The 19,843-nt window shown below is 48.6% G+C and overlaps 1 protein-coding gene across 1 annotated transcript in view; it reads left to right on the forward strand.

The window, feature by feature from the left end:
• LOC142296910 (alpha-1,4-N-acetylglucosaminyltransferase-like) overlaps window positions 1–19,843 on the forward strand; it is a 226,622-nt gene that overhangs the window by 205,551 nt on the left and 1,228 nt on the right. The gene's annotated exons all lie outside the window — the stretch shown is intronic.

The raw sequence follows: 19,843 nt of genomic DNA on the forward strand, positions 1-19,843 counted from the left end.
ACGACCTGCCAAGCAAACTGCCTGTTGCGGTTAAAGAGTTGGAAGGTCTGCGTGGAAAAACATGTGTGACAGCTGTCCCCACAGTCATAAAGGATGAAGAGCGTGCGGATGCACTTGAAGGGGCAGAGGCTGGTTGGCCCGCTCCACTAGCCCGCATTGTATCACGGTGAGCTTCCCACTGGGACTTATGCTTGTTATTCATGTGACGATTCATGGAAGAAGTTGTCAAACTGGTGAGGTTTTGGCCTCTACTTATAAATTGCCGACAAATTTTACAGATCACATGATTTGGGAGATCCTTTGCATGGTCAAAAAAGGACCAGGCTAGGCAAGGCTTAGAGCCCATGCGACCTGCAGAGACACCCTGACTTGTGCTCAGAGGCAGAGTTCTGGCTGACGATGCAGTTGTTGACGTGCTTCCAGTACTCAGATTCTGTCCAGGAAGGCACAAGGTAACTTCGTCGTCAGTCGCATCCTCCTCCACCACCTCTGGTGACTTCCTCGAGTGCCTGACTGTGGGTTGACAGTAAGTGGGATCTAGAACTTCATCATCAAGCGTTGTGTTTGCACTCCCCTCGCCCTCAGACCTAACTTCTTCCTGCCCTGACTGAATAGTTCAGTTGTCATCCCAATCAGGTATCTGCATCTCATTGTCATCAGTAGAGTTGAGCGCAGTTCATGGTTCGTGGTTCTCCAGTTCGCAGTTCGAGTGATTTTGGGGGGTGTTCTAGATAGAACTAGAACTCGAGCTTTTTGCTAAAAGTTCATTAGCTCGAGTTACGTTCAAGAACAGTTCTATCAGCAAAAAGCCTAGCTAATTACTAGCTGGCTTTTCACTGTAATAATGTGAGTCACTCTGGGATTCACACTATTATCAAATTTCAGCGTATAGTGTGCGTGGGCTACGCGTTTAGATCACTGCTGCTGGGATAATGGCGATCGCCATTTTTTTTTTCTAAGCGCGCATGTAGTGGGGCGGGCCAGCATGTCAGCCAATCCCAGATAAACACAAGGCTAAGTGTACTTTTTGCCAGACAAGCAAGTGCATGTGTCATAAGCTGTCCATGTCACACGTCCTTGCATTATAAAAACGGTCATTTTCCCTCAGTACGCCATTATATGCCTTCTGCGTCTGGGTGTCAGTCACCGCTCACGCAGCTCCTGTCGCCGGTCCTGCTGTGTACGCTATACACACAGCACTCTCCTGATTAGGGACAGAAGTTTATTTCAGCCCTTTTCAGGGCTAATTACAGCTGGCTCAGAGCCATAGGTGACAGTCAGGTCCGTGGAAATGCTGTATACAGCTTCAGATAACAGCAACTGTGTAGCTAAGCTCAGGGAATTCCTTGCTGCATTTTACCATTAGGAGGGATACAAAGTGAGGCTTCCTTTCCTCTACACTGACCCACAACCTGGCCACTGTACCCTCCTGCACATTTTTGCAAAGCCATTTTAATTGCAGAGTGCTGCCAGTTAGTGCCATCCAAAGAGTGGCTGTTGTACTCCATTATTGTGCCACTTGTGCCAAGCAAGTCCCACCACCTCTGCATTCTCCCCTCCTGCACATTTTTGCAAAGCCATTTTAATTTAAAAGAGTACTGCCAGTTAGTGGCATCCAAAAAGTGACTGTTGTACTCCATTATTGTGTTACTTGTGCCAAGTAAGTCCCACCACCTCTGCATTCTCCCCTCCTGCACATTTTTTGCAAAGCCATTTTAATTTAAGAGTGCTGCCAGTTAGTGCCATCCAAAAAGTGGCTGTTGTACTCCATTATTGTGCCACATGTGCCAAGCAAGTCCCACCACCTTGCATTCTCCCCTCCTGCACATTTTTGCAAAGCTATTTTAATTTAAAAGAGTGCTACCAGTTAGTGGCATCCAAAAAGTGGCTGTTGTACTCCATTATTGTGCCACTTGTGCCAAGCAAGTCCCACCACCTCTGCATTCTCTCTCCTGCACATTTTTGCAAAGCCATTTTAATTTAAAAGAGTGCTGCTGACTCGACCACCCCAGGACTTTGGAACACCCGGTGTCAGGCCGGACTAGTCCGAGGGTAGTCCGTGGTGGCGGGGCACGACTCCGTGACCCTGGCGGGGTCAACTAATATGGCTTCAATGGGGGTGGTGATTATTAAAGTTTGTATTCGTGACGCCACCTGTGGTTTGCGGCTATTAAGCCGCCGCTGCTGTATGGGGCCTCCGGGGCTGGTGGAATGGCAGCTTGGGTGGTCCTGCTCCCCACAGGTGGAGCGGTGCCCTGGGGCAACCGTTGGTGCTTATTACAGTTTATAGTGCTGGGAAAGGGTGCAGGGCTACTCAGGACAGTGAAAAGAACCGACACAAATGACAGTCTCTTTACCTTCTTTACTTTTACTTGGCAAAACAGTCCAGTCCTGGGAGACCGTCACAGGTGGTGAAGGGGATCCGGTCGGCCTGAAAGTAATTGGGGTGATCTTCTTGGCCAGTCGAGTATTGAGGTCTACTCCCTGTTCGTCCTTCACTTCTACAGGACCCTGCACTTTGAGTTTAGCAATGGCCCTCTTGCTGCTGGGACCGGTGGTTCATCCCTTTCTCCTAGGATAGGCTGCGCAGGCCCTCTCTGATGCTCCCCTGCGGGGTCCACACCGGGCCCTGGTGATGCAGCTGTACCTTCGGATGGTTTTGGGGTCAGGAGACTTGCAGTCCTCCTGCCCTTTGGATTCGGCTACCAGGAAAGGGTTTTACACCCTGGCAACCACAGACTCTAATGTCTAATTCTTCTTCTGTGCCTCTTTACAGCTCTTGCTGCTTTGAGCTAACCTAGCTCCAACCCCAGCTCACAAGACTGCACTACTCCACGTCCTCTCTCTCCAAACTTTCCTAACAGACTGAACACTAACTCCTCCCTCAGGTCAGACTTAAGGAAGTGCTCCCTGGAACTCCAGGTTTAGAGCTCCCTCTGCTGGCCTGAGAGAAGAACGGCGTTGGATGTTGGTACCTACTGGCCAATGGACTTCCCCAAATACCTCCAGGCTCATCATTAACCCTTTGGAGGGGCAATGCTGTTGTGGCAACCAGATCCTGGGGTGCCACACTCCCCCTTAGTTAAAACCAGTACTCCCGGACTGAGGAAAAACATAAACAAGACATAACTTGTTAACATTTCATCCCTTTATGGGAGGCGCATTACTTAAACGTTACAAACCTAAATAATAACTATTATGAGTCTAGTGTGGCTCCCTGCCGGGTGTCCATTACACTGCTCCATGGGGGACCCGCCGCGATAAAACCCCCAACGTAGGCTCTGGGCGTGCGTCAGAGCATTGATGACCTCAATGTATGCACGCCGGACGGGTTTTTCTTCTGGGGTGTTGAGCACACTGGTGCTAACTATAAACAATAAAGTTTTGGCCACCCATAGTCAAGTGACCCAGTTTTCCATATACTTAATCACCTAAAACAAAAAGCATGTTATACAAGACATGTTCACATAACTATATACACTCTGATTAGTACTTTTTCTTTCTAATCTCTATACTTTGGAGGGGGCTGTCCCCGGGTGCTACGTTGGGACCTGCGTAGTACCTGTATTTGTTCCTGACTACTTGGGGTGTCTGCTACCTCAGTGTTACTGGTAGGCCTAACCCTGATAGGTATGCGTGATTGTTGCCTACGGGGTCTGAGATTCGCCAAGGGTATGACAGGTTCACCACTGGCAGGGGGTTGATTCTCCTGTTCCACTGCTGGCGTGACATCTTGTGTTGGGACTGATAGTTCTTCAGGTGGATCTGGAACTTCTTCTGCTGCTGGTATGACTACTTGCGGGAATGTCAATACTGGTACCACTATAGCCTTATTTATTTGGGTCCATGTTTTGGGAAATTTTCCGAGTATTGTTTGGATCATATCTTCCTCTTTTTCTTGAAGTTGGGGACTTTCTTGAACTTTTTCTTGGATTTTACACCGTTCAAGGCATACCTTCAGACGATCTCTTGAAACTACTTGATATGTTTTGCCTCCATCTTTACTTATTAGGCATACTTTGCTGCTGTCAAAATTTGAGGGAATAATTGTGTAGGGCTCATTTTCCCACTGGTCATCTAATTTGTGCATTCTCCACTTTTTCTTGAGGACCTGTTCTCCAGGTGCTAAGGGAGTTGCTGGGGCGACGGCGACTGGGATCACATTGGCCGATGCTGCTGCGTCTTAGGCTATAGCAGCCCCCTGTTCTCCCTCTGTGTCGGACATCTTCTTTCCCCCTTAGTAGACCTTACCAGGCTTCGCTCCCTTTTCAAAATCTCCTCAGAGTCGCGCGGGGTTAACGAACCTTCGCTCTGCTGGCGCGCTTTCTTCGCGCTCTTTTTCGGGCACACCCTCTTTCTTCCTGCGCTCAGCAAGCTAATGGTGGCGGCAGCTTTTTCACACAAGTTAATCACAGTCTTATTAAATGCAATTCTTCAAGGCGCACAGTACCCGGTGGGACTGGGCACGAGATCCTATTTGTGAAACCAAGGTTAACTCGCCCACCCCAGGGCTTTGGGACACCCGGTGTTGGGCTGGACTAGTCCGGGGGTAGTCAGTGGTGGTGGGGCACGACTCCGTGACCCTGGCGGGGTCAACTAATATGGCTTCAGTGGGGGTGGTGATTATTAAAGTTTGTATTCGTGACACCACGCTGCTGTATGGGGCCTCCGGGGCTGGTGGAATGGCAGCTTGGGTGGTCTTGCTCCCCACAGGTGGAGCGGTGCCCCGGGGCAACCGTTGGTGCTTATTACAGTTTATGGTGCTGGGAAAGGGTGCAGGGCTACTCAGGACAGTGAAAAGAACCGACACAAACGACAGTCTCTTTACCTTCTTTACTTTTACTTGGAAAAACAGTCCAGTCCTGGGAGACCATCACAGGTGGTGAAGGGGATCCGGTCGGCCTGAAAGTAACTGTGGTGATCTTCTTGACCAGTCGAGTATTGAGATCTACTCCCTGTTCGTCCTTCACTTCTACAGGACCCTGCACTTTGAGTTTAGCAATGGCCCTCTTGCTGCTGGGACCGGTGGTTCATCCCTTTCTCCTAGGATAGGCTGCGCAGGCCCTCTCTGATGCTCCCCTGCGGGGGTCCACAGCGGGCCCTGGTGATGCAGCTGCACCTTCGGATGGTTTTGGGGTCAGGAGACTTGCAGTCCTCCTGCCCTTTGGATTCGGCTACCAGGAAAGGGTTTACACCCTGGCAACCACAGACTCCGATGTCTAATTCTTCTTCTGTGCCTCTTTACAGCTCTTGCTTTCCTGGGTTGAGCTAACCTAGCTCCAATCCCAGCTCACAAGACTGCACTACTCCACGTCCTCTCTCTCCAAACTTCCCTAACAGACTGAACACTAACTCTTCCCTCAGGTCAGACTTAAGGAAGTGCTCCCTGGAACTCCAGGTTTAGAGCTCCCTCTGCTGGCCTGAGAGAGGAACGGCGTTGGATGTTGGTACCTACTGGCCAATGGACTTCCCCAATTACCTCCAGGCTCAGCATTAACCCTTTGGAGGGGCAATGCTGTTGTGGCAACCAGATCCTGGGGTGCCACACTGCCAGTTAGTGGCATCCAAAAAGTGGCTGTTGTACTCCATTATTGTGCTACTTGTGCCAAGCAAGTCCCACCACCTCTGCATTCTACTCTCCTGCACTTTTTTGCAAAGCCATTTTAATTTAAAAGAGTGCTGCCAGTTAGTGCCATCCAAAAAGTGGCTGTTGTACTCCATTATTGTGCCACTTGTGCCAAGCAAGTCCCACCACCTCTGCATTCTCCCCTCCTGCACATTTTTGCAAAGCCATTTTAATTTAAAAAAGTGCTGCCAGTTAGTGCCATCCAAAAAGTGTCTGTTGTACTCCATTAGTGCCCCACTGGTGCCAAGCAATTTCCAGCACCTCTGCATTACACCCTCCTGCTCATTTTTAATAAGCTATTATAATAGCAAAAACTGCTGAAACTTAGTGGCATCCAAAAAGGGGCTGGTGTACTCCATTTGTGTCCCTCTGGTGCCAAGCAATTTCCAGCACCTCTGCATTGCACCCTCCTGCTCATTTTTACTATGCTATTATAATAACAAACACTGAGGAAACTTAGTGGTATCCAAAAAGTGGCTGTTGTACTCCATTAGTGTCCCACTGGTGCCAAGCAATTTCCAGCACCTCTGCAATACACCCTCCTGCTCATTTTTACTAAGCTATTATAATAGCAAAAAATGCTGAAACTTAGTGGCATCCAAAAAGTGGCTGTTGTACTCCATTTGTGTCCTTCTGGTGCCAAGCAATTTCCAGCACTTCTGCATTGCACCCTCCTGCTCATTTTTACTAAGCTATTATAATAACAAACACTGAGGAAACTTAGTGGCATCCAAAAAGTGGCTGGTGTACTCCATTTGTGTCCCTCTGGTGCCAAGCAATTTCCAGCACCTCTGCAATACACCCGCCTGCTCATTTTTACTAAGCTATTATAATAGCAAAAAATGCTGAAACTTAGTGGCATCCAAAAAGTGGCTGCTGTACTCCATTATTGTGCCACTGGTGCCAAGCAAGTCCCACCACCTCTGCATTCTCCCCTCCTGCACATTTTGCTATGCAAATTTCATAGCAAACTCAGGGAATTCCTTGCTGCATTTCATCATTAGGAGGGATAGAAAGTGAGGCTTCCTTTACTGTCCTGGTACCCACAGAACACTGTACTTACTTGCCCACTTTTGCCATGCTATTTAATTTGCCCAAAGAGCTGACTCTTTTTCTGCCATCCTAAAATTGTCTGCAATACTAAGTTAGTGTTCCTTTGCTGCCAAGCAAGGTGCAACACATGTGCATTCTACACTCCTTTCCATTTGTGGAACGCAATTATTAACTGCAGGTAGTCCAGCCAATCTTTGACGAAGGTGCAGGCGTGGATATAATGTTGCGTTCATCCAATGGTGGTTCTCCCGATGTCTGACAGCTCAACAATATCATCTGTTTCCACTTCCAAAACAAGTGACGACCTGACAATCACACTCCCGCTTACGGGTAACGGGGTGGAAGTTCAGTGTGAAAAAGCATGTGTGACTGCTGTCCCCACAGTCACAGAGGATGAAGAGCACGCAGGTGCACTTGATGGGGCAGGCGGTGGTCGCACAGCCCCGCTAGGCCGAATTGTAGCACAGTGAAATTCCCATTGCGAATTATGCTTCATTTTAAGTCTTGTACTTGGTGGACTCTCCAGTATGCAGCAAAACCATGCAACAGGAAAAGCACTCTAGGCAGTTGGGTTGATAAATGATTGTTTAACTTTCCCAAAACAAACAATAAGAACCATGCATAAAATTGAAATAATAGAACAATCTATTCAGTTGCCTACTACCTGCTAATCCCTCTACGTAGCAGCAGTAATTGTGTTTTTGTGTGTGTGTGTGTGTGTGTGTGTGTGTGTGCGAACACGACTTACCAGTGGCGCATCACAAGACCTTCAAAGTTATCAACCTAAATGTAGACAAAACACATTACCCCCCCGAATACCCTTGTTAGCTGAAGCCTCACAGATAAGGCAGATGATAACAGTGTGAATGAAAACCACACAGCTCTGCAACATAGTCATGGAAATCTTGAAAAGCAACACTCAATGAAAATATGTGTCGCTGTCCCTCTATTATTTAAACTGTACGTGACAATTTGACAGTGCAGAGGCAGCAAGTCTTATTGTCTATATAGTCGGCCTACCCAGAACAGATATGTGTTTTGCTAATAAAACAAAGTGTTGCGTGCACGCATTACTGTCTGGGCACAACCTACCGTACCCGGGTACTGTGATGTCCAGTTGCCATAAATACAGACTTTACGCTCCTCTCATGTTAAGCAGTATAGACAGCACCGGAAGAATGTTGGTCTGTGGCACAGAATGCTGCTCACTGGCGTTACGGTCCTCCTCACCAAACTCCAACATGACTCCCCTCACAATTGAACAAAGTGTTTCCGCGGTGGCTCCTTGCTGTAATACACACCTTTAGCTTTTCCTTCTGTTCATAGACAGCATCTCCAAGTCCTCACCCGAAGACCGTTTTGCTATTGCTATAGTAACGAAACAGACAAAGGCAGATCCAAAAAAATAGCAGCCCCTTGTGTGTAGTCTGCAACAATGCATGCAATGAACGGTAAATAAGCATGTTGCATTGACAGTGGCTAAAGCTGAGCAATACATCCTCATGCTATCAATTCATATCCATGTGACACTTCATGGTGGAAGTACTCAAAGTTGTGAGTTTTTGTCTTCTACTTAGAGATTGTTACAGATTACATGACTTGGGTGATCCTTTGCTATGTCCAAAAAGTCCCAGGCTAGGCAAGGCTTACAGCCTATGCGACATGCATAGCCAACATGATTTATGCTCAGAGGCAGAGTTGTGTCCAAGGATTCAGTTGTTGACGTGCTTCCAGTACTTTGTCTCTGTCCAGGAAGACACAACGTAAACTCATCGTCAGTAGCATCCTCCTCCACCTCCTCTGCTGCTGACGTCATTGACTGGCTGACTTTGGTTTGACAGTAAGTGGGGTCTCCAAACTCATCATTACCCTGTGTGTTTTCATTCATCTGAATCTCCTCATCATGTTTCCCATTGTCTCCACCAGGATGATGTACGGTTTGGAAATGAGGGTGTACATTATGCTCAGCACCTTCTTCATCGGGGCCTGGTTCCGACTCACAAAGCTTCTGGCCATCTGTGCAGATCATTTCCCCTGTCTCCTGGAACTCGCTGCCTCAACACGTCAGATTATCTGCTACACCTGCAAGCTTCAAACGGAACCTGAAAACTCATCTGTTCAGAAATGACTATAACCTTCAATGACCCCACCACCATGTGGAGCTGCCGCCCAACCTACACCCCACCTACTGTCTCCTCCCCAAAATACTTTACAATGTAATCCCGCAAGGGCTGGGCCCTCTTCCCTCTGTACCAGTCTGTCTATTGTTACTTGTATATGTATTGTGTATGTAACCCCCTTCTCATGTACAGCACTATGGAATCAATGGTGCTCTATAAATAAATAATAATAACTTTTTTGTCTGTACTCACTGCAGCTTTTGAGCAAACCTCTGATTCACAGGCTATAGTGTGACTGAACAGCTCTGCAGACTCAACCATCTCTGTTACCCCATACTCAGCAGGGCTGGTGGAAACGTGAGAGCTGTGATGAAGCAAGTGCGATTGGGTTAACACCACAGTGGAATGGAGTATTTGTGATATTGAACTTGAGGTGGAGGAGAGGCCACATTATGGTGCACTTGAGATCCATTAAAGCAGCTGCTGTTTTGGTGCTTCATCTACATTTGTTAGCGATGGTCGTGTCCATGAAAAAAGGATCATATCAGATTATCCACGGAAAGAAGTACACCTGTTATTTTGGCTGTTATTTGTTGTTACGAATCGGTGCCGCCATAAACGCAAGCAACCTGCTGCGGTTTCAGTTGCGCCCAGGCGTTAGCTGCCATTTAGGGCTGTGCCTCAGGTTGTCCAGCTGCCTGCTTTCTCCTCCACATCTAAGTGTGGAGTGGTGGCTAGTGCGCATGCGTGTGCCGATTTACCCCAGCCGCAGCCTAACTCCAGTGTTTCGCCTACTGAGTATGCTCAGCCTGACTGTGCCATTCCTGAGGCTAAGTCTTCATTTCGGGCTACAGCGCATGCTCATGTGGACTGTGCCTGAGTCATTCTACGACCTGCGGTTCTGCACACTTACACAGAGCCCTGGGGCTTGCCTCACTCTCGGGAGGCCACTACAACTAGCTGCACCCAACATCAGCCCCAGGTGTCCCCTTACACTGCAGTGGCGGTCCCCACTGACCGCAATACCGAGAGTGGCGTCATGAAACTACATATAAAGAAGCAACCTACCTGTGACCAGACTGTTCCTCCACGTGGAGTCCCTGAAGGTAACGCACCGACACAACACCTTTGGGGCTTCACACTTAGTGCAAAAAGCCTCTTTGCACAGGTACTTGCACTCCGTGCCGGGTCTAAGTCCTGTGTTGTGCCTAGACAGCATGCTGAAGCGGATAGTCTTTTTTCGGAGACTGTATTTCATGCTACTGAGCATGCTCAGGTACTTTCTGCATCAGAGGCTAGGTCGGGTAATGAACTCTTTGGCCCTGTCCCTGATGTGGGGGGCCCATTTAGACCACAGGGCATCAGGTGTCCTGACGATGTGGCCAGGCCACTCCCAACTGGCTTGCAGAGGCCCGCCCCTATGAATTGTCACCTCATTATTGTTGGTCAGACGATGACTGGTGAGGTGTTTGGGTAAAGGCAGCCATGAGGTCATTGTTACGAGGGGGACCCGGGGAAGCGTGCCAAGATGGGAAATGGACTGCTTCCGCCGGTCAAGGTCAACTGTGCGGTGTAAGGGACCGCTGCTATGGTGGGTGAAGAGTGAGCGGGTTGCTGCTAGCGATCGTCTGGAATGTCACAGACGATCTATGTACACCGATCTGCCCTAACCCGTGAGGGTTGTATGGCACAGATCTCACGGCTCGGTGTACCTGTTGCACGGGGAAGCACAGAGGTGCCCACGCACGTGTGCCAGTGGAAGTCACGAGAATATGGCACGAGGGTAGCACAGAGGTGCCCACGCACGTGTGCTTTCAATAACCAGGTGAGTCCAATGGAGACTTGAGGAGCTCACCTGGGACAGGAACACGGCCTGTTGACGGGGGTACTGCCGGAGCAGCAAGGCAGGAACACGGCCTGCAAACGAGGTACTGCCGGAGCAGCAAGGGCCAAGCCCACAAGAGACAGTAATGCCTGAGCAGTGGCGTGGCAGCACGCTGCCAGACATCCAAACATAGAAGGACGGTCGCGCGCCGCCATGATGGCAGGGGGAGCTTTTAAGGAGGTGCAGCTCCACCCGAGGGCGGGCGCGAGGCGGAGATGACGGACTTGACCCAATCAGGGTCCACGACGTCCCAGCCTGGCCAGTCAGGATTCACCACGTCACCAGCCTTGTCATCAAGCCGTGTGACGTTAGTGAGCGAATCAGGACCCACCACGCATTGCACATGCTCACCCTCCTGCCTCTGGGAAATAGAGGCGGGATCCTCGGTCTCACAATGTGCAGAGATAACGGGAATCTCACTGCTTCCCTGAGCAGTAAAGCTCTGCACATTGCGCAGCCTCGCAGACCTTTGGGGCCGCTGAGCAGGAGAGTCTGCGGCAGGCCAGGAATGGGAGACCGCTTCACTCCTTGTAACAGGAGAACCACTAGGTGTCACCCTTCTGCTGCCTCTCTGAGAAGGTATCTCCTGCACACTGCGCAGTCTGGCAGACCTTCGGCGCTGCTGAGCCGGAGTGCTCGTGGCAGGCAAGGAATGGGAGACTGCCTCAGGAGAGCCACGAGATGTAACAGGTCATTATTGAAGTGGCGGTTCTGAATAGGACGCTAGTTATGCCACTCATGACGTGTCACTCTACTTTTGTGTCCAGGAGGTGCATTGTGGTCCACCCTGGTTTGGGGCGGACCCAGGTTATAAAAGGGGCTGGAGCCAACAAGGAGGTGTGCAGTCTTATATTATGCTCCGAAACAGCACACCTCCATGTGTTAAACCCGTTGCGGCTTTAGTCCAGAGGTAGACAGGGATAGGGCGTCGATGCAGGCCGCCACCACAGTTGGTAACGCAGAATGGTAAAGACCAGCTCCTGTCCTACCAGTCCTGCTAGTGCAGCCCAGTGGCATTAGCAGGCCTGCTGCTGCTGATTCGCCTGCTGTCCACAGGTGTGGCCCCAATGCACACGGACAGCGTACCCAATATCCCCTGTGTTGTTAACAGGGAGTTCCTGGGCTGGATGGGCGTGTGGACCCTGTGACGCTAACAGGGCTCCCACTCTCCAGATCCGAGTGGCGTCTAACTCAGTTCAGGCTACTATTAGTTTCATAGCCACTCAGCTCTGTATCCTCCACCTAACCTTCCAGTTGCCAGCATCTTCTTTTCCATCTGGGAGCATGGTGGACACCGACTGGCGATGGGGATATATACCTTTCTCTTTCTTTTCTTCTTAATTTTTTTTATATAGCGCTAACATAGTATATACCACCTTATCCAAATCTGCCATTCCCACCATAACAGATGGTGTTTCTTCAGCAAATGTTACTGTTGCTTAACCACCAAACCCATGGACACAAACGTTTTTACTCTTTCCAACACACCTGTTACCCTTTCCACCAGCATCTGTCCTTTTTCAACTCATTTTGTATATGCCCAAAAGTGCAACTCTGCGGGGACACCGTACTCAGCGCCGTCTCAGCACAGCAGCCAGCCCTCGGTCCCTCGGATGTGGACAAGTAAAAGACCATTTCCTCCTATCCATGACAAAGCGTTGAGATTCACTCTGTGCAGCACTGGTGTTTAGTGGAAAAGCAAATCTAAGATTGCGTACTACCTTCTGCTGATACTCCTGCATACGTGCGTCCCTTTCTATGGCCGGAATTATTTTGCAAAATTTTGTGTTGTACCGGGGATCTAACAGTGTGGCAACCCAGTAGTCAGCATTACTTCGAATTTGTACAATCCGAGGGTCATGTTGTAGGTAGTCCAGCAAGAAGGCGCTCATGTGTCTTGTGCATCCAGGAAGACCAAGTCCTTTCTGTGTTGGTGGCGGAGAGGTGAAAATTGTGCCTGCTTTCTCTGACCTCTGCCCCCAACCTCGCACAACCGAAATGTGAGCAAGCTCTCACTCATCTGTTGAGTCTTCCATGCCCATCGCCAGTTCGTCCTCCATATCTTCATGGGCTCTTGCACCTTCCTGAATAGTTTTGCTGATTCTATGTGCCCTTGTTAATCCCTCTCCCCCACCGTCCCATGACTGCCGCCTAGGTGCCGCTGACCATCTGGACCTTGTAGATCTTGTTATCCCTTCCGCATATGACTCCTCCTGTACTTCCTCCTCTTCCTCTTGTCCCAACACCTGACTCCGAATAATGCTTACAGTGTGCTCTATCATGTAGATGACCAGAATTGTCACGCTGAGAATGGCATCGCCAGTGCTAAACATCTTCGTCAACATTTGTAAACTGTGTAAAAGGGTGCATAGGTCCTTGATCTGACACCACTCCAGGAGCTTGATCTGCACCACCTATGGATCAAGTTAGCCCAGGGTATACGTCATAACGTATTTCAGCAGGGCTCTGCGGTGCTGCCACAGACGCTGCAACATGTGCAGATTCAAATTCCGGCATGTCGGCACATCGGATTTCATGCGTTGATCCGCCAGACCAAAAGACTTCTGGAGCGATGAAAGTTGTTGAGCTACTGGGTGCGAACAATAGAAGTGAGCACATAGCAGGCGTGCCCGCTGCACAAGGCCATGTAGGCCAGGACGGTGGTTTAAAAATTGCTGGAGAATCAGATTCAACACGTGAGCCATACAAGGCACGTGTGTCACATTGCCCTGATGAAGGCCCGCAGCCAGGTTTCATCATTGCTGCACACGGCTGTTAAGTCACCACCGGAGTCTGCTCAATCAATTTGTACTCCGGTCGCCAGGTGACAGCGTGTTCCTTTTGTGCATCGTGCTGATGATGGGAAAGGAGTCGATGCCAGCCGCGCAGGTGGACACAGGTTATGGTCACCCACTGGGCTGCGTTACCTTGAGAGATGCAGAACCACAGGCTGAATGTAGGTGGTGGGTATCTCACAGATGAAGTACCATCATCCACCTACAACCAATGGGAATACACTACAACCTTTTTTAGGCCCATCCTGTCTGCAGACCACTGCCAGACAAAGCTATGAACCTTTTGTTACTGTTACCCCCAGTTCAGTTTTATGATTTTGTATGCTTGTTACCTGACTACTTTTCCTGCTTGCTGTTTATGTACCTCGTTGGCCGATCCGCATTTCACCTCTGCTTGTTTTCTGATTAAGTCCTGGCCATCCCATTCTGTTCCTCTTCCTCAATTAATGTTTTGACCCTGCATGACTACTATTCTCTGGATCTGCAGCCTTCCACAGGTATTAATCAACTTGGACCCTGTGTAATTCCAAATCACTGTATAGGGGTTAAAGGGTTTCAGGGTTCTGGGGGTCCAGCTTGGTGAGTGGCTTACCTCTAGCCTATCCTTTACAGCCCATCTGAGTGTGTCGATCCAGGCAGGCGTTACACCATGCCCTCTGCAGAAGGCCATGTAGGCCGGGATAGTGGTTTAAAAATTGCTGGACAACCAGGTTCAACACGTGAGCCATACAAGGCACGTGTGTCACATTGCCCTGAGGAAGGGCCGCAGATTGGCTTGCATCATTGTCGCACCTGGCCTTCCCTGGCTGCTGGTTGAGTGGAGACAACCATTGATGAAACTCGGTCTCACTCTCCAGAGCTTACCGTCCACAACTCCTCAGCGGTGTGACTCACATTTCCCAGACATTTCTAAGTAAAGATTCGACCGCATCATGCTGTTGAGCTCTGCTGCCAGCATAGTAAGGAGGTGTGTGGGATTCCTTGGGCACAGTTACAAGGAAGGGTGGCCTGACCACACAGGGTTTGGGCCGAGGTGGAGGACCCACACGAGGTTGAGGAGGCAGAAGCAGTGGAGGAACATGTACATACAGAGGAAGGATTGACACACAACTCGTGGGGACGGCAAGACTTGTACAGTAGTCCCTTCTCCATCTCTCACCATAGTTACTCAGTGCCCATTCAGCAACATGTAACTCTCCTGTCCATGCTTACTGGTCCAAGTATCTGTTGTGAAATGCACCCTGTCACACACAGAGTTTCTCAAGGAATCGGTGATGTTGTGTGCGACCTGCTGAGGTAGCGCGGGCACGCCTTTCTTGGAGAAGGAGTGGCGACTGGCCATCAGCTCTTGGGGCACTGCAATGGGCATAAGGTCTCGAAAATCCTCGGTCTCAAAAGGGTGTAAAGGCAGCTTTTCTGTAGCCAACAAGTTGCAGATGCTGAAACTCAACCTCTTAGGCATGTCATGCCCTTCGAAAATCATGCAAAACACAGCAAGGGGACTCCAACCACAGTCTCCCTTGTTTCCACTAATTGAACCACACACACCCCACTTTACTGGCATCAGTTGACCCCCTTTTTCAAAATGAAAAAGATGCTTGGCATGAAGCACTCTCGAAAATACGCGTGCCTTTCGCCTCCCCTGGATGACCAGGAGGAAGAAAAGTCCTCTGAGAGCCATGACTTGTTCATCTTGGTTTTTTTTTTAAATGAGAGGGGACTCCAACCACAGTCTCCCTCGTTTCCACTAATTGGGCCACACACACCTTACTTGACTGGCATCAGTTGACCCCTATTTTCAAGATGAAAAAGATGCTTTGCATGAAGCACTCTCAAAAATACACGTGCCTTTCACCTCCCCTGGATGACCCAGGGGAAGAAAAGTCCTCTGTGACCCATGACTTCCTCATTTTGTTGAACGTTAGTATGTCCACATTGTCAGTGGACAGATGCATGTGCTTATCTGTCAGCATACCCCCAGCAGCACTGAAGACAGGTTCCGAGAGAACGCTGGCTGCGGGACACGACAAGATCCCCAAGGCATACGTGGCGAGCTCAGGCAATTTATCCAGATTGGAAGCCTAAAATGAGCAGGGCTCAAGTTGCACAGTAATGGCATGGACGTTCCCTTGTATATACCCATATCTGTGTCTCCTCTTTTTCTTTGTCCAGCTCTTTTGTTTTCGCATGAGTTTATGTCCTTGTCGCTTTCTCATGTGTTTGTGTTATGTTGTGAGTTGTTTGTCACCTTTTGGACACCTTTAATGGTGTTTTCTAGGTGTTTTTATGTGTTAGTGATTGCCTCCCATTGTTTTCTATGGGGTCCGAGTGGTTCACCGAACCAGTTTGCCAAACCGAACTCGAACGCGACCTTCGTTTGACGAACCAAGCTCGAGCCAAACCGCGACCGGTTCGCTCATCTATAGTCATCAGTATGTTCCTCATTGTCTCCACCAACAGGTGTTACAGTTTGGGAATGAGGGTCTACATTATGCTTAGAAACTTGGTCATCAGGGCCTGAATCTGAGTCACAAAGCTTCTGGGCATCACTGCCGACTAGAGATGAGCGAACCTCTGGAGGCTCGAGTTCGGCTCGGTTCGTCAAATGGAGGCCGCGTTCGAGTTCGGTTCGGCGAGCCATTCGACAAACCTCTCGAACCCCAAAGAAAACAATGGGAGGCAATCAGCTCATTGGGCAAATAAAATAGCGTGGCAAAAATGGTCAGGTGGGTAGAGTGCTGGGGGGTGCTGTGGGTCAGTGGACAGCAAAGGAACACTAAGTTAGTATTCCAGAAACTTTTAGGATGGCACAAAAAGTGTCAGCTCTTTGGGCAAATAAAATAGCGTGGCAACAATGGACAGGTGGGTACAATGCCCGGGTGCTGTGGGTCAGTGGACAGCAAATGAAGCCTCACTTTCTATCCCTGCTAATGAAAAAATGCAGCAAGGAATTTCCTGAGCTGAGGTAGGCAGACGCTGTTATCTAAAGGCCTACACAGCATTTGCACGGACCTGCCTAGCAGCTATGGCTATGAGCGCCTGTAAATCAGCCCTGAAAATGGCTAAAATAACCAGCAGTCCCTAATCCCTAAAGCGCTGTGTAGATTTCACTGTATCTCTATAACGCACACTGCAGGAGCAGAAGCAGCGGGAGCGGTGACTGTCACCCACACGCAGAAGACAGATAATGGCGGCGAAGAGAAAAATGGCGGGGTCTTATAAGGCAAGGACATGTGATATACACAGCCTATGACACATGCCCTTGCTTGTCTGGAAAAAATCCACTTAGCTGTGTGTGTGTCTGTGATTGGGGTAGAACCACAAAGAAATGTGGTATCGAGGTATGATATAGCAAAGGACCACAGAAATAATACCTCTAAAATTAAATATTTTATTTAACAAAATCTAAAATAGCACTTACAATGTCTCTCTTCAACGAACATGAAGGACAAAACAGTGCCAGTGAATATTGGAAAAAGATAGTTTCAGCGGGAGGAAAAATAGCGATAGGTAGGTAGTCAAAGATACGTCAGATCACTAATCTCATAGCCTTTATTGGCCCTTCCTATCGACGGAGGGTGTCGTAATTTGAGGGACACTCCCCGTTCCGGGTGGCTGTCCCTCCCTGTCCCTATCTCTAACCAAGGGGTGTCCACCACCAAAACCAGGTGATAAAGTGAAGTAAATACAAACTTAAAACACAATAGCGTTATGGATTTTGGTTTCTGACTAGACTAAATGCTTTAGTCAGAATTAGATGGTAGTTGTTAGGTGGAGCTGTAGGAGACCCGCTAAAGTAGCTGTCACCCCACGCTCTCCCGACGCGTTTTTCCCCCACCTAACGCAATGCTGGGGGATCATCAGGGGTAAATAAAACACACATGACAATAATAGTTGTCAATGGGGTAGGTACTAAGTCCACAGCAATAGCCTCTCAGTACACCGTACAGTCTAGGTTTTGATCTCGCTGTATGCTAACAAGTCTTCCCATTCAGAAACTTGTCTCTTGTTGTCCCAAATTGTAAATCTATTTGACAGCAGATGTTTCCATTAATAGATGGATAGACCCTTATTTTCATAGGCTTATGGGTGGACTACTTTCCATATAAAGGTCAGATAAGGGCAACAGGAGCACCTATATATAATAATAAATAGGTCCGGTTTCGTAAATTGGTAGTGTTGCATCAGTGTACACAATATCAGAGATGTACAGCCGTGTAGATAATATATAGGTCCAGTTTCTTTCTCACTTAGGTTATTAATATGCACAATCTCAGAAGTTTACAGTCCTGTGGAAAAAAGGTCCTTTCAAAAGCGTTCCATATAGTGGCCAGGTGTACTATTTACCAGTAGCCGCTCCAGGGATAAACTCAACCTGCAAGGACACAAGGGTTCCAAGCGCCAAAGCACATCTATATCGCAGGGAGTCAGATGCTGTGTCCTGTCTTGTGCCCAGAAAGTGTGTGTCTGTGATTGGCTGACATCCAGGCCCGCCCCACTGCACGCGCGGTTAGGGAAAAAAAAAATGACGATCGGCATTCTCTCAGCACTCAGCAGCACTAATCTAAACCCCGTCCCCCCGCACACTATACGCTGAAATTTGATAATAGCGTGATTCACAGTGACTCACACTATTACAGTGAAAAGCCAGCTAGTAACTAGCTAGGCTTTTTGGTGATCGAACCGTTCTCAAACGTAACTCGAACTGTTGAGCTTTTAGCAAAAAGCTTGAGTTCGAGCTCGAGCTCGAACACCCCCCAAAATCACTCGAACATGAAACTGGCGAACCTCGAGCCTCGAACATTGCTCAACTCTAGTGACTACTCAGTTCACAGACCTGCATCTCCTGGGAGAAAACAGAATTTTTTTTGACAAGACATGCAGATTTGGTCCTGGATTTTTCCACCATATTCCTGCATCCAGTCTACACCTCCTGGCAAAAAAATTGCATCACTACCTCATCATACCACATGTGGTTTTGTTGCTTTTTTTTGCCAGGAGGTGTAGATTGGTTACATGAATATTGTGTAAAAATATTACCAAATAAGCATCTCTTGGCCCAATAATGCAAAATAAAACAACAGTTTTGATATTGTTTCAATGCAGTTTTCTGTCAGGAGGTGCAAATTTGGTGCTGAAATGTCTCAGATTTCATGCATTTTTTGGCCAGAGATGCAAAGTTGGTGATGAAATTTTAACACCATATTCTTGCACCATATCTATACCTCCTGGCAATAAAATTGCATCACTACTGCATCATATCGTATGCGATTTTGATGCATTTTTTTTGCCATGAGATGTAGATTGAGTGCATTAATATGGTGGAAAAATGTTATCACCCAATTTTGCATCTCTTGGCAAAAAAAATGTTTTCTGCCAGGAGATGCAGGTCTGTGAACTCACTGCCCATCTATACAAGATACTCTCTTTTGTACATTCACACATCCTAATTTTGTCCCCAAACTACAATAGGTCTGTCTCTGTGCCTTCACACAGTACTTTTAATCTTTCAGCCCACCCATACAATACTAATGTTTCTTTTTCTAAATTTCTAGCTGAGTCTTCTCATGCCCTAACTGAATCTCAATTAATCCTGCTCCCATCAATGGTGTCAAGGCCCTCTTTCTTCTCCCTGCCATGTATTGATTAGAGCAGGTGGTGCAGTCTAGTGGTGTCACCACAGTGTCTTTGCCCTATTAATACTCGCAACCTCTATCAGGTAGTAGTTCACCAGAGTAAAGTGGGCTTTACACGCTACGACATCGCTAGCAATTCCTAGCGATATCGAGCGAGTAAGCACCCACCCCCGTCGTGGATGCGATATCGTGTGATCGCTGCCGCAGCGAACATTATCGCTACGGCAGCATCACACGCACTTTCCTGGTCGGTGGCGTCGCTGTGACTGCCGAACAATCCCTCGCTCAAGGGGGAGGGACGTTCGGCATCACAGCGACGTCACCGCGACGTCACTAAGCGGCCTGCCAATCAAAGCGGAGGGGCGGAGATGAGCGGGACATAACATCCCGCCCACCTCCTTCCTTCCGCATTGTGGCCGGCGGCAGGTAAGGAGACGTTCCTTGCTCCTGCGGTGTCACACACAGCGATGTGTGCTGCCGCAGGAGCGATGAACCACATCGATCAACCATTACCGATTTTTGGTTTTGGGACGACCTCTCCATGGTCAACGATTTTCACCATTTTTTAGGTCACTTAAGGTCGCTGGTAAGTATCATACGGTGCGATATCGATAATGACGCCGGATGTGCGTCACTGACAACATGACCCCGACGATAAAACATTAACGATATCGTAGCGTGTAAAGCCCCCTTTAGTGTTGGGTCAGAAAGCCAAAAACTTGTTCTCT

This window comes from Anomaloglossus baeobatrachus, chromosome 3 (genome assembly GCF_048569485.1).
Source record: "Anomaloglossus baeobatrachus isolate aAnoBae1 chromosome 3, aAnoBae1.hap1, whole genome shotgun sequence".
NCBI lineage: Eukaryota > Metazoa > Chordata > Amphibia > Anura > Aromobatidae > Anomaloglossus > Anomaloglossus baeobatrachus.